This window comes from Scaptodrosophila lebanonensis, unplaced genomic scaffold (assembly GCF_003285725.1).
Source record: "Scaptodrosophila lebanonensis strain 11010-0011.00,11010-0021.00 unplaced genomic scaffold, SlebRS2 tig00000089-arrow-pilon, whole genome shotgun sequence".
NCBI classification, from domain to species: domain Eukaryota; kingdom Metazoa; phylum Arthropoda; class Insecta; order Diptera; family Drosophilidae; genus Scaptodrosophila; species Scaptodrosophila lebanonensis.
The window spans coordinates 4,567,502-4,582,688 of NW_022060565.1; the positions used below are offsets into that span (position 1 = coordinate 4,567,502).

At 38.8% G+C, this 15,187-nt stretch overlaps 1 protein-coding gene across 1 annotated transcript in view; it reads left to right on the forward strand.

The window, feature by feature from the left end:
• Nucleotides 1–758: 758 nt before the first annotated feature.
• The window catches only part of LOC115627014 (neuroglian), a 51,977-nt gene continuing 37,548 nt past the window's right edge, over nucleotides 759–15,187 (forward strand). Inside the window, exons 1-2 of the mRNA XM_030522536.1 lie at nucleotides 759–813; nucleotides 2,351–2,400. The gene's annotated coding sequence lies outside the window, so the exon portion shown is untranslated. The remainder of the gene's footprint in view (nucleotides 814–2,350; nucleotides 2,401–15,187) is intronic.

Sequence of the window (15,187 nt, forward strand, 5' to 3'; positions counted from 1 at the left end):
ATTAATTGTCAAGGCCGCGCTCTTCAGATTTTTTATTTTGGCCTACCAGGTTAAGATGACAGCCAACAATCGATTTGCGCGTGCGTTTGTCGGAACTATATTCTAAAAAGCGCCAATGATAAGCTGGTGAAATTTTCTGGCCGAGTTTTCTGCTGCAGCAGCGGAAAACTTTCTGAGGCCCAGTCGATTTCAGAACTAATGAAAGCTTGGCTTTATTTCTACGAGAGTATCGCCACTCTTGTGATATAATATTATATATACTTGTAGTTACCGCGATACTCTGGATCCTGATGCAGTTATCGCAGGAAGGGACGTTGAAGAAGACGGGAACGAGTATGCGAACAAGCATTTCCGCAAGGGCATGGAAATGCTGTTTGAATTCCACAAAACAATATTTTTTTTTAACTTTCAAAGTTTTCAAAATCAGATCCAAAATTTAGTTGCTTTATAAATAAATAGTTTAATGAGCATCATTTACAAAGCATATGACTGCATTCTTATTGTCCACGTTGCCCGAGTTTTGCCGGAGTGAGCAATGAAAACAATTAATCAATTCATATTTTAATTCAAAATTCACTCTTCTAAAGAAACACCGATAGTTTATTTGCAGAATCGATAGTTGCCGATTGGGCTTTGCAAAGTTTACCTCATGTTGAGTATGGTGAATAGGTCTTCATGCGACAGTGTACCCACCATCCCAGCTGACTATAGACACACCACACACGCGTCTCCATCGACGGACACCTCTTAGCTGCTCTCATTTTATTACCGAGAGACGCGCCGGTCGTGCGAGAGTGACGGACGTCGTGTGCAGTTAGTTGGCATACAAATTTTCTTATTTACTTGATTTTTTTTCGTGTGAATTTTATACAAAAATATTTTTTTGTTTTGGTGTGAACAGTGTGGACAATGATGCATGTACAACAATATTGGCTGAAATGCAAAGCGGAGTAAATGTCAAAGGCGTAGCGGAAAACACCAAAATAACAAAACGCTGATGATTTGAAGCCGTTGCCACAGAATTAGTGTTACAAGAAAAACCGTTGTTCGTCGTTCGTTTGCAACAAACGCGCCAGCCAAAACGTGTGTGTGTTTGTGTGTGTGTATGTCTGTTTGGGTGCGAGTGTGTGTGCATGCGAGTGGGCACCGCGCCCAAAAATAATTTAAACAAAATAGTCAACCACGAAATTGTTACTATGAAAAATAAATTTTTGAGCAGCTAAGTGCCAAAACTAAACTAAAACTAAATAGTGGAAAAGGCAGCATCAGCACGTCGTCAACAGCGACAGCGACAAAAGCAGCACAGCGCGGCACGGCACAGCTCCCAAGCAGGACGCCTCTTTTGGCCAGATTTTGATTCTGTGCAACAAAACGCGCTAATAATAAACACAATAGTTACATTTTCTATTTACATACATATCTATATATGTGTACGTGCAACCTACATACATACATATGTATATACATACTAGTTATATACATACGTATGTATGTATATGCGTATTTACGTGCCTGCCTTTATGTGTATGTATTTGCTCAGTTGGCTGTACATGAAAGCCAAAAAAAAAAGACTCAGCAGCAGCCAAGTCACTGCAGCGGCTTTGCGATGTTAGCTGAAAATTATTATGCTGTTTAATTTTTTATTCTATTTCATTTTTTGGTACGCATACTTGATTGTATGTCTGTGTGTGTGTGTGCTGCTTTGAAGCCACACTTGGAGTTTTGAGTCGCAGCTGCTCGTCGTTGCTCGCTCACTCACTCATTCGCACGCTCTCTCGTTGGCACCACGACGCTCACCTCTAGCGCTCAGCTCACCTGGCGTCGTCGTCGCAGCTTGCAGTCGCGCTTGCTTGGTGGTTGAGAGTTTGAGTGCTTTTTCTGGTGTTATTGGAGTTTCAAAGCATTTTTATACCCTGTACCCCGAAATGTAAAATGTGAATATTATGTTTGTGCAACTGTATGCAATAGAAATTAGCAAACAGTTGCGACCCCATTTAGTATATGTATATATTTTTGATCACTAGAGACAAAACGATCCAGACATGTCCGTCCGCCGCTAAGAACACAAGCAGCTCGGAAAGTAAGCAGGGCACACACCCGAAGCAAATTTATGAAATTCAATAAATACAACGATTAACATATATATTAAAAAGCAAAATACATAATATTTTTAAGTAAGCGCAGAGTATTCTACTGTCGGGCTTGCTCGACTGTTACATTCTCGCTTGTTTGTTGTTGTCGTTGTTGTATTGAGCGTGCCGCGTTGTTTTTCTTGTTGCTGGCGCTGTTGAATTGTTTTCATTTTTTTTCTTGTGTGTGTTTTAATTAACTAATGAATTGCTGCTCCTAGTAGTGACTTAACAATAACTTAAAGCTGTGGCACCATCGAAGAACAATTTGGTAAGTTTGCATTTATTTAACATTTTAGACTTCTAAGTGTTTGCTTGTATATGTACATACATACATACATAGTTTCAATTAGAAAACATTCCGCAATTTCTGGCTCACAAAACTGGTAGACATTTTGTTGTTGCTGCTACTGTTGCTATTACTATTACTCAAAACAGGTTTTCAGAGCACACACACACACGTAAATTGTCGGACACAAAAATAAAATACACACACACTCACATACTCTCTTTAATTCGCGCTCATTGTGTGTGTATGTGTGTGTGTGCTGGTTAGTCAATTGCCGCTGCTGTCCACTAAGGTGGGGCAGAGCAGCAGCAAACACAACAACAACAATGTTCGAGATCGCCGCTGCTGCTGCTGCTTTGCCTCTGTCGACGTTGATGCTCGTTCTGGCACGCGCAAATTGTATCTTTATTTATTTATCTTGAATACGAAGATTTTTCTTGATGCTCGCGCTTTTTTTTTAGCTCTACACCACACTCACAAATAGAGATATTTTGTCGATTCCATTTCGTTCGCCATGCGGTCATCGCAACGTCAGCAGCGACGTCGACATTGGCGTGGGCGTTGACGACGTCATCGTCAGCGGTCGCCGACGCCGTCGCCGTCGATATTTAACGCTCACTCCCGCCCGTTACGCCCAGCCGCACAAAAGCTTGCAACGTTAGCCACTTTAACCCTCATGATTCCCTCCCCCTCATCCCCACCCCCACCACCACCATCATCATATTTATGGCGAAGCTGTCCAATTTACTAAAGTTTCGGCATTCGTGGCTTTCATAATTTTGCGTTCGAGATCACTCGCTCTTACATTAGTTTTTATATTTATTGTGACTTATGGTATGTGCTGATCCAAAATCTTAAAACCTTAGGTTGGGGAATCACCGAAATCAATGCACATATGTACATATATGTACATATGTATATGCATGTATATTTAATATACATACATATACCCAGCTGCTGTACCCGCCAAATGTATGTACATTTGTAACAGGCAGAAAAAAGAGGGGCAGACCCAATATTTAATTATTATACATATATGTATGATCAGCATAACGAATGATGTCTGTCTGTTCGACCGTATGAACACCGGGATTTTGTGAACCGTAGCACCTAGGAACACCAAACTTGGTACGTTGACTTTACTACAAATACCTCATTATTTCATATGTATCGTGTTTCTGTGTTTTTTTTTTTAATTTTATAAAAATCGGTAAGCTATAGCTGCACTGGAAATCGTTCTCGATCGACTTCGATTAGGCTTATCAACATACAAATGCCGGCTAGTGTGGCTCACACCAAAAGTTTAACAAATTGCAGAAATCGTATGATAATGATACAATCAAACATACATAGATACATTTGTATACATACATACCTTCCCGCATATCTCAGAAACAAAAGTATGAAGAACATGCTGAAAACGAATGCCAAGCTTAAAAGCTTAAGCTGCACTTTTGCTTGCTTTGTACTTTTTCGATTCTTCGCCGTGATGCTTCTTGTGAAGCGGGCCATGACGTCATCGCAATATCTTATTCGAGTTTTGTTCGCTTTGAGCTGAAATTTGAGTCAGACTTCGGTGCGATTCGATTCGGTCTCGACTCATTCATAAGGCTGCCACTGTTTCGAATTGGGGCCGCCAGCGACGCGCGCTCTACAAATGAAATATGTAAAATAATAAAAAACAATTCAAATGAATAAAAAATGGTAGCATAATTAATTCAAGTTCATTATTTGCTTAACCCAACATTCGGACACATACATACATACATACACACACATTTTTATATACACACACATCTAGTATGTACATTTGATGGGCTGCCCGCCCGAACCGCCCTCTTTGCTGTCATCCCAACCAGCTAGACCCTCACATTTTGAGAGTTGCGCGCGTCATGCTTCGTTTATTGTTTATTGTCATTTGTTATTCGTTATTTGGCATTATTCGTCGCTCGCATTGCCGAAGTCCCCCACTCTCCTGCCCCAAAAAGCGGACACTTATTCACTCACGCACGCACGCACGCAAGCAAGCAGTGAGCGCGGCTTTATGAAAAATAAGCCACACACTGTATTTGTATATTAATCGAGACCCCGTTTAACCCTTCAATGGGCCATCGCAACACCAAACACCGCAAATATACTGCAATATCATTTCGAAAAGGAATTGTCGCAGCATAAATCTTTAGCACACACATGGTCCAGATCTAACTACAGAAGTCTATAAGACTGGAAAAGCTGACGGAATATACTATTATTGCCATGGGATCAATCGGTTGAAAAGAGCCCGTATTAGCATTCAAGTTATTTTACGAATGAACATGCACAATTTTGGATGCAATCTTCTTAGAGTTAATTAATTTCTACAATTGTTTATATGCTGCATTATTTTGAATATACTCTTGCGGAGGGTATTACAACATAAGACTCTGCTGCTGGCAACGTATCACAGACCCCATATACACAATTATCTGATCAGCAGCATGACGAGGGACGAGTCAATAAAATCGTCTGCAACATCTTCGTCCGCCTAGTCTAAACGTTGCGCCAAGGCTGTTTTTTATTGCAAACAGATGATGATGTGAGGAAAGCAGGCGACTTTAATCACTATACTATATACCTATGTATATAGCTTTCCAAATGAAAGCATCCATTGCAGAGAAGTTGCTGCTATGAATAACTTAATTCACATATGTTTTTAGACCTTATATGAAGATGTTGCATTCAAAGTTTAGTTCGCGTTTTCTTCTTATTTTGCGCAATTTGTTATGCGAATTAAATGGTTTCTGCTGCCATTCATGTTTTTGTCATCATTTGTCATAAAGTCGATGGCTCTTCACCGCCTGCCCCTCATAAGTATGATATCAGCGATTGCCGAAGCAATCTGACCAATGCCTGCTCGATCGGCTTAATCGTTCAAGTGGCGCCCATACCCCGATCCCCACTCCCATAATTCTTGTTGTTGTCTGTGCAGCACATGGTACTTAAATGTGTGCTGTATGTACACATGTGTGTGTATGGAAATATGCTGAAATGATTATTTGTGTGTGTGTGTTAATTTGAAACGCCCAAAAAAGAGGAATGAAACCTAATAAGAACGCCAATATATACCCTTCGATGTCGTCTTTTAAACAAACTCCTCTACATAAGTTATGTTCTCGTGGCATATTGCTTCTATGGCACCTACATATATGTAAATGTGGTCTGATCTGTTCGACCCCTTTAGGTTATGTACATATAGCAATAGGATGTCGCTGTGCAAAGTTTCGGCACGATAGCTGTATAACTGTGAAGGCGGCAATGGTTCATACAGACAGACAGACAGACAAAGAGGCAATGCTTTATGGATTTCTTTCCATTAATTTAGCTACCGTATAACTATTCACGTTCGTGGTAGGGCATAGAAATGTGTTTTTAAAATGCCAATTGAGTAAAAAACTGATGCTATCGATATCCACAAATACTGTATACTCGTACATACATATGTACGTATGTATACATATATCTGTACGGATGTAAGCTTTTGCAGCTGTTGTTGTGGCTATACATTAGTATGTATCTTTCTACATATCGTAACTTTTATATTTTGAATCTCGCGTAGCTGCTGTTGTTGTTGTTGTCGCTATATTCTCTTTGTCCGCCCATTGCCTATTAACTTTTGGGCTAAACAGCTGGCGATTACGTCATTTGTTGGCCGTTTATACATACATATTTATGCACACACATAGACGCATATTTTTTATTGAAAAATCATACAAAAAATGAGAGAGAAACAAAATAAAAAAAACAGATTCGGCAAGTTTTTGTTTTTGTTTTGTTTTTGTTGTTACTCGGGCTAAACTATTTTTATTATTTTTACTTTGCAGCTTAGCATTGGCCATTGGTATTGTTGTTCTTATTGTTGCCAAGTGCGTTGTCGCGGCAACAACTACAACAACAATGCTATCAACAACGCTTCACGTCTTCACGGCTAATGTTGACTTTTATCTTAATGCCATATGATGTCATTTTGTGTGCACAGCCCTCGCCCTCAGCACCGCACCACTGTGGCAACTATTCTGTTGCATGTTTGTTTATTGTTGCCGAGCCACGCCCGTTTCGAAGTGTGCCGGCATTTCAAGCACAAATCCTTTTTTTGTCGGCCGCTAAAGCAAAAGAGCCACCAAAAAAAGGAACAGAAAATCGATAAATTTCATGTAAAACACATTCCTGTTGTTGTTCTTGCTGTGTGGTGCAGGAAATATTATATGTACGCACATATTTACATACAATATATACTATGTATGTACTTCCAATGTAGCCATGCCATTACATAAATAAAACACGCATAAACAAATGTCAGGCTGATGACATCATCATCGTCATCATCACAACCACCGACGACGACGACGACGGCGACGACTACGGCCTTCAATCGTTGTTTTGGGGCCCAGAAACTGTTCCTTTTGGGCCAATAAACTATATGCTGTCTTTCGATATCTACGTACATATGCACATTGTATGTATATATATATGTTTATATATACCATGGCCAAATTGAATTGTAACCTTATCATCATGTTGCGATACACCAGAATGCGGTCTGGCACAGCAAAATTAATTGAGGCGTCCTAATACCGAAGCCACTTCTGGCACTCATTTCGAATTTCCTATTTCGTTCAAATTCAAATTGAAGAAGCAATTAAGAAACAGTCTTCTCTTGCCTTCGCCACCAGCGTTATCAAATTATTGTTTACATATAGTATAGATGTGTATTGAATTCTCACAGAATGAACAGAAAAGAGCGTTTGGCTAGGTATTCCAATTTAGACAGCTTCATATTCATCACGGATTGCAGGTCGGTCGGTCTATATCCCTTCTGACAAGTTATGCCAGTGCTCTCCCATCAGGCTTCTGAACCACACAACAGCAAGGGATTGAAGTTTCCACAGTGGTGTGCCGCACGGATAATTTCTACTTATTTCCCATTCCATTGCAACTTCCCTTCAAATACTTAAAAAATATTGGTAGCGCCGTTGAAATACATTAATTCAATAAATTTATTCTTATTTCCCATTCCATTGCAACTTCCTTTCAAATAATTAATAAAAATTGGTAGTGCCGTTGAAATACATTTGTTCCATAAATGTATTCCTTATTTCCTTTCCATTGCAACTTTCCTTCAAATACTTAAAAAATATTGGTAGCGCCGTTGAAATACATTAATTCAATAAATTTATTCTTGATTTTACTAATTCATAGACACGAACACTGGGTGCAAAAAGTACGCAACCCGACAACAATAATTACTCTCAGTAATCGTAATAGTTTTCAAATTGGATTGTGATTGTTAAAAAGTTTCTCTTAAATAGTGCTGTGTATCTTGGTGAGTCACAGTGGATGCAAAAAGCATGCGAATGTGCAAGCGACATGTCTATGCATGCGGTCTTAGCGGTTTCTGGCAGTGTCAGTGTGTTTCTGTTTCTGTTTTTCGCATGTTTTATTATCATTTGCCGCTGCCACCATTGCTGTTGCCGTTGCTGTTTCTGTTGCTGCCACTTATTACCGTTGTGCTGTCGTTTTGAGTGCATTGCACTTTTAAGTGTTTTTGATGCAGCAGCGGCGCAGACACCTCGACCATAGAGCGCGACCCATGTGGCATACACACACACACAAACAAGCGCGCGTCTGTTTTCTGCATTCATTCATGCCACAAACTAAGTGTAAGTGCTTGGTCTTGTGCTACAGTTTGTTGTTGTGGTTTCTGCTGCTGCTGCTGCTGTTGTTGTTATTGTTGTTATTAGCGCTGTTTATTTGTGTTAGCCTTTCATGCAGCACACGATGAGCGCCACTTGGTGAGCCACTTGTCACTAAGATTACAGTGTATTACAGTGTATTGGGGAATAGATGCGGCTGCCTAGAAAGTACAGTGTAGGGCATAGCCGTGCCACTTTTCTGTTGCAGCAGAAACTAAATGAACTAGTGTTAAACATTTCCCGCCAGCAACTTTATATTAACATCAAAAACATACTGAACTATTTGCAAAAATTATAGACAGACTTGGTTTCCTGCAAACTTTATGTGTATAGCCATGGGAATGATCTTTTCTCTAGAATAATTTTAGTAGTAAAAATTTGTAGTTTCCTAAATATCAAGCTTGTATAGTAATTGTAATTCATGTCAGAACCCAGAGAAATCGAGAGATTTGTTAACAAGAAAATGTTGTATTTGTTCAAACAAATATCTTGAGCTAACTTTTAAAGCTAAAATATAGTAGCAAAGATTTGAAACATTTTAGATCATATAAGCATAAAATGTTGCCTTGCCTTTGTACCAAAAATGTAATGTTAAGACCAAATCATTTGAGACACGCCTCAAACTTTGGATGGTTCATGAAAAGCTGAGATATTAATATACACTCCAGCTTTCTAAAGTTATTTTTGCTTTGAAGCCCTTCTTCTATTGTGTTTCGGTGCGTTGGAAGAAAAGATCTATTCGGAAATATAATGCAAATGATGTTGATCGCTCTTGACTGAAAACTCAGTAAGCCACTTTCGTTAATTTTCCATGTTCAACAGCAGCAGCAGCAACAACAACAACAACAAAGTCGCACGGCTTGTCAAGAGCGCGCTCAATTTTCTATGCCGTGAGCTCTCGTCAAATATTATGGGTGTGTCGCACACACAGACACACGCACACATGCACACTAGGCCCTATACTAGACCACAACGTTAGACTAAGCAGCTAAGCAAACAAACACCTCTCTCTCACACACACACAAGTAAACTTGGCTTAATTCTAGTTACTTCACTTACTGGGCCAACGGAAAATATTGCGACACAATCGTACGCTCTCATTTTCGTACTCTCCGACTCTCTTTGGTCAAAGCACAAACAAATTGCTGAAAAAGCCAACGATTAGTCTCAGGCCAGACCTCAAAGCTGACATTCTCAAGATTTGTGAATAGTGGGGGGTTCGGCTGTTGTTGTTTCTGCTGAGCTCAACATTTTCGGGCGCGCCAACAAAAACTGCGCTTTTCGACTCCACAGCCAAATGATTCACAAATAATATTTAAGCTTGATGACGGAATGGCTGAGCTGCGCTTTTTGTTTTGTTTTGCGGTTGTCATTCGATAACTGATATTTATTATTTGCTGCGCTCATTGATGACGATGACGTGAGTGTTGAACAATGTCAAACTCATACAAAACGATAGAAAGACACACAGACAGCCAGACGGTGACAGAGAGAACAGGCGCGAGAGATGCCGGGCCAGTAATTACTGCTGGCAAGAGATAGAAAGAAAGAGCAACAGAATTTGCGCGTCATCCGCTGATATTTGACTCATCTCTACCAACATACAATTGAAGGTGCGACACAAATGATTACAGTGAAAAATGCTTAACTGTAACTGTTATTTAAATTTGGGAATGGGAAGGCAATGATTAAAGGAAGAAATATGGGATGGTTTGGTAATTGGTGTGGTAGTGTTTTGCAATGTGCATTGGAAGTCAATTCATGTACAGATATACAGATATGTATAAGATGTTTATGTTTTTGTAAAATATCAAAAATGTTCGCAATTTAATTGCTTATGAATTTTTTGAAAAAGAGTGATTAGATTTGTAATCTTCGGCAAAAACTGCAATTGATTCATTCGTTTAAATTTCCTAAGCATTCCTTTGATTTCTGTTTAATTTTTGATTTATTCCTTACTTGTTTCATTAAACGCGTTATTATAAAACAGTTACTTAGGATGAAGTACTTGTTGAATTTCACAAAAACTTAAACTTCTGCTGTATTTAAATTTGTTCAAGTCTCAATAGCTATATAAATATGCTTATATTTTACCAAGGAATTGCATATTCATTCTTTAGAAATACATACATGCATACATATTCGTATTCGATAAAAAACTTGGAAATATTACAAGTTTTGCCACTCAAAAATATTTTTACCGTATATTTTTTGCAGATTGTGCTGTACTTAGAAGTGTGCTATATGTACATATTTTTTCTGTGCATCCGCACATAAGTTTGTATGTATGTATGTGCAGTACTCATATGCAAATATACGTTAGTGCTTGCCTTGTAAATTGCATTGAGTTGAATCTACTTTATACGATAGATTGATAAGCTATGCCAATGAGACTTCCCAAGGTCTTTACTTAGATTGCTTTTTTATATTTATGTATGTACATATACACTATTATTTCATCTTCCAATGTCGGCCAGAAGGTAACCTTGGACTCTAATCGAGTACATGTCGGTGTTCATATACAGTGGCTCACAGCTTATTTCAACCAGCACCCTTAAAAAAATTGTAGCCTCTGTAAAATCTTAACTAAAAGGGATATCAAAATAATTTAAACGCAATTAGTTAGTCTGATGACTTAACTTACAAAATTTAACTTCATATATTTTTAAAGTATTTTTCTAACATTTTATAATAATTAAAAACTGAAAATTCAACGAAAAACAATGCCACAGCTTATTTCAACCACTTAATGTATTACATTATTACAACTACGTTTTTGATCAATTAACTAAATTTAATACTTGGTGTGACCACCCTTTTGATCAACCACCATTTTGAGCCTTTTTGGCATGGATTCGACCAACTTTTGTGTCACTTGTGGCGTAATTTTGGACCATTCGTCAACCAATGCTTTTTTGAGGTCGGAAATGTTTGAAATTTTGCGTTTTCGAATGTTTGCATCCAAAATTGACCACAAATTTTCAATGACATTTAAGTCAGGTGACTGGGCTGGCGGTTTCATAACATGCGGACAATTCCATATCATCCAGGTCTGCACAATGCCCGCCGTATGCTTTGGGTCATTGTCTTGGTAAAACCTAAAGACGTCCCTTATGCCCAGTTTCTCGGCACTTTCAATCAAATTGGACTTCAATATTTCAAGATATTTAGTTTTGTCCATTGTCGTCTCAATAAACTGTAAGTTTCCGACGCCGGCTGCTGACATACAGGCCCATACCATTACGTTGCCACCGCCATGCTTAACTGTAGCCCTTAAATTTTTTGAATCGAGTTCTGTGTTTGGCTTACGCCACACATATGAGGCTCCATCTGATCCAAAAATATTAAATTTGGACTCATCACAAAATAACACTGTACTCCAGAAATCGTTATCCTTGTACAAGTGTTCCCGGGCAAACTTAAGGCGACACGTCCTATTTTTCTCGCTTATAAAAGGCTTCTTGCGTGGTATTCTGCCATTAAAGTCGTGTTCCCGAAGCACGCGACGAATTGTTTCTGGGTGGCATGACTTGCCCAACTCTGCCTCAACATCATTGGCCAGTTTTGGAGCTGATAATCTTGGGTTTTCCTGGATTTTCCGAACAATATAGCGCTCATCCGTAGAATTAAAAATTTTATTTGGAGCATTTCTACCCTTATCATGGGTTCTGTTCTCACGAACAAATCGATAAATGATGCTCTGGACTGTGGAATCATTAAGTCCAACCATCTCTCCAATTTTCCTGCGGGAATAGCCCGCTTTAAAGTGCCTGAGAACAAGTTCTCGCTGCTCAATAGTAGTGCGTGGGCCCATTTCGCTAAATACACTTTTCTGCAAGATCCACTCTCAAAGTTTAGCAAAAATATATTTCACCATATTGCGAAAACAATGACTAAAGCATAGAAAAAAAAACTACCGTTACATCGTAGAATAACAGATCTTCGCTCAGCTGTAAAGTATGTGGTTGAAATAAGCTGTGGCATTGTTTTTCGTTGAATTTTCAGTTTTTAATTATTATAAAATGTTAGAAAAATACTTAAAAAATATATGAAGTTAAATTTTGTAAGTTAAGTCATCAGACTAACTAATTGCGTTTAAATTATTTTGATATCCCTTTTGGTTAAGATTTTACAGAGGCTACAATTTTTTTTAGGGTGCTGGTTGAAATAAGCTGTGAGCCACTGTACATATGTACATATATTTAAGTAGTTATACCATATAAACGTACATGTATGTTTGTGTGTGTGTGTGTGTGGCAACAGAAAAAGGAACTACAAGTTTGGCCCGCTGATTATTACGGAACAATGCGGTTGGCAAATGGTTTTGCCGTTATTTTTAACCTCAAACTTCCGTTGGCGGCTTTGGCTTAAACGTGATACACTGCCAACTGACGTTGAATGGTCGTTGTTGTTGTTATTGTTGTTGTTGCTGTGGTCGTCAACGCCCCAACTGCGGCAGTTAGTAGTTTGCCTGCCTCTGGCAGCGTCGTCATCATTTCATAAATTGCATTATGAGCAGTCGCTCTTAGCTGGCGCTTCTACTGCTGCCGCTGTCATTGGAGGCAGGCAGTGCATTGAACTTTGTGTGCGGTCCGGAAGCAAGTTTGTCACCACATGCCACACGTCAAGCTCCATGCTCTTGGCCAAAACTTGTCTCAGACTTAGCATTAGAAGGATGGATGAGGTTGACTCCTGTAGCTATCGCAGTATGTGTTCTAAAAAGCCAAAACTTTTGCCAAACGTTTGAGAAACATACAAACATACATACATTTTGTATATGTATGAGAAGCTCAAGCTTATCAATAAAGCAGTTCTGATCATCTAGTTATTGTGTTAGAAAAAGGCTGAATATATTAGGTTAACTATTCTAAATATACAAATTGTTATTCAATTTTCTTCTAATAGATGAACAAAGTACAAGTTACCGAACCCTTACTTTGTTTTTGTATTGAAATAAATTTGGAAAAATTAATGGATTCTCGGAAATAGCCCACGCGTACCTCTCTCTCTCTCTCTCTCTCTCTCTCCTACTCTCCCTCTTATTAATTTCTCTTTTAAAGGACTTTAATAAAAAAACTTTGAAAATATTAATGGATTCTCAGAAACAGCCCACGCTAAATCTCTCTCTCTGTCTCTTATTTATTTCTCTTTTAAAGGACTTTAACGAAAAAACTAGGCTTAATTATTAGGGGTACTATAATTTGCACACAACTACCGTACTTTTTTTTTGCTGCAATCAAACAAATCTGGCTGGAAAATCATATATTATTTCTATACTTCACTTCACTTCTATATTCAAATGTCGTTTTCTGCAAAGAAAAACAAGAGAGAACGCTACAGTCGAGCAAGCCCGACAGTGTAATACCCTGTACCCAGGTAAACTTCCGTCACTGAGTTATATGCGCCCATAGCAGCAGCAAAAAGAGGAAGAAGAAGAGCGAACTTGTTGCTGCAGTTTGTGGGGGTTGTACTGGCGAGAATTTGTTTCGCTAATAACTTTTCTTAGAATTGACCGAATTGAATAAAATTTTGAACAACAGTAGACAATTATATATAAATTATGTGTGCAAAGTTTGGTTTAGGTAGCATTTGAAATATGGACGCTATTGACGAAATTCTGCAGCGGGGGGAAGGGGGGGAAAATTAAAAAAAAAAAAAATAAACTCGTCCTTACTCGGATCTAGGAGAATCTGGATGCCAACTTTGGTTATTCTAGCTTTTATAGTTTCTGAGATCCTTGCGTTCATCCAGACGGACAGACGGACGGACAGACGGACGGACATGTCTAGATCGATTTCTCTCGTCATGCTGATCAAGAATATATATACTTTATGGGGTCGGAGATGCTTCCTTCTGTATGTTACATACTTTGCACAAACCTAATATACCCTTTTTACCCTACGGATACAGGGTATAAAAAACACTACTTCCAAAGCTCAGGCTAAGGATATATTTGCAATCATGCTTCTGCATATCTAGCTATATCTGAAGCACTGCATACACCTTGATTTAGTTACAGTTTGTAATTAAAGAACTCTGAAAACATTTGCAGCTTATTACTTTAAGAACCTTCGAATTTTATTGAAGATCAAACAAATGGTAATGTAAATTGCTTGACTGCGTCGCACATTAAATTGGATTGCTTTACAATTTTCCCCATAATTAATATTTATAGCTCGGTCGATGTTGCATGCCAAAATTTGTTTGGTTTTCATGAGTCGTAGAATACACGTGTGTTTGTGGTTTTGTTACTACCTTGGTTGTGTGTTCTTTTTGGATTTGCTTCTTTCTTTTTTTTTGTTTTGGCCACATATCGTTCTTTCGCAGCTGTCCTTCACTTTGGCCTTGGCCTGTGTGTGACTGCAATGCGACGTAATTCCACTTATTTCCTTCCTGCAACTGTTTTTTTGCTGCTTCCGTTTTTCGTTCATCTTTTGATATTGCACAGAAAAGTCCAAGATTTTGTTGTATTCCTTTATATTGTGTGCCGGTTCCGGCCTTCCCGTTTCCGCTCAGCTGTGCTTCATTAGCCGGCCATAGTCTCAGAGTTGAGTTGCCTCATCAGCTCGCGATTGTGGAGGCTTTCACTTTCGAATGCGCGCGTTCTGAAATGCTATCAATTACATAACAAGAGAAATGAATTAATTAAGTAAATTAAGCAAATTAAGTAATCGACGATGCAGCGCTTTGCATTAATTTTTCAATGGATGGATTGACGGATGGACAAACCAAATGCTGGCTGGGCCCTTAGGATTTCAAATTTTGCGTGTAATTAAAAAAACCGCAGCCCTTATCGCGGTTGTGACGGAATAAAAGTAAATTTATTTATTTGAAATGAACGTTTTGGTGGATGTTGTTGCTTGACCCGCATATCGGACATTTCTGAATTCCGGGTACTCGTAATATCGAAGTTCTGATAGAAAAAGTAGTACCCGCCATATTGCGGCAATTAATTTAACGCTGTTTATTACAAGTAGATGAAATGTAGTCGCTGGGGACTCGAGGCACTGGATTAGAGCATGTGGGATATGACGAATGTG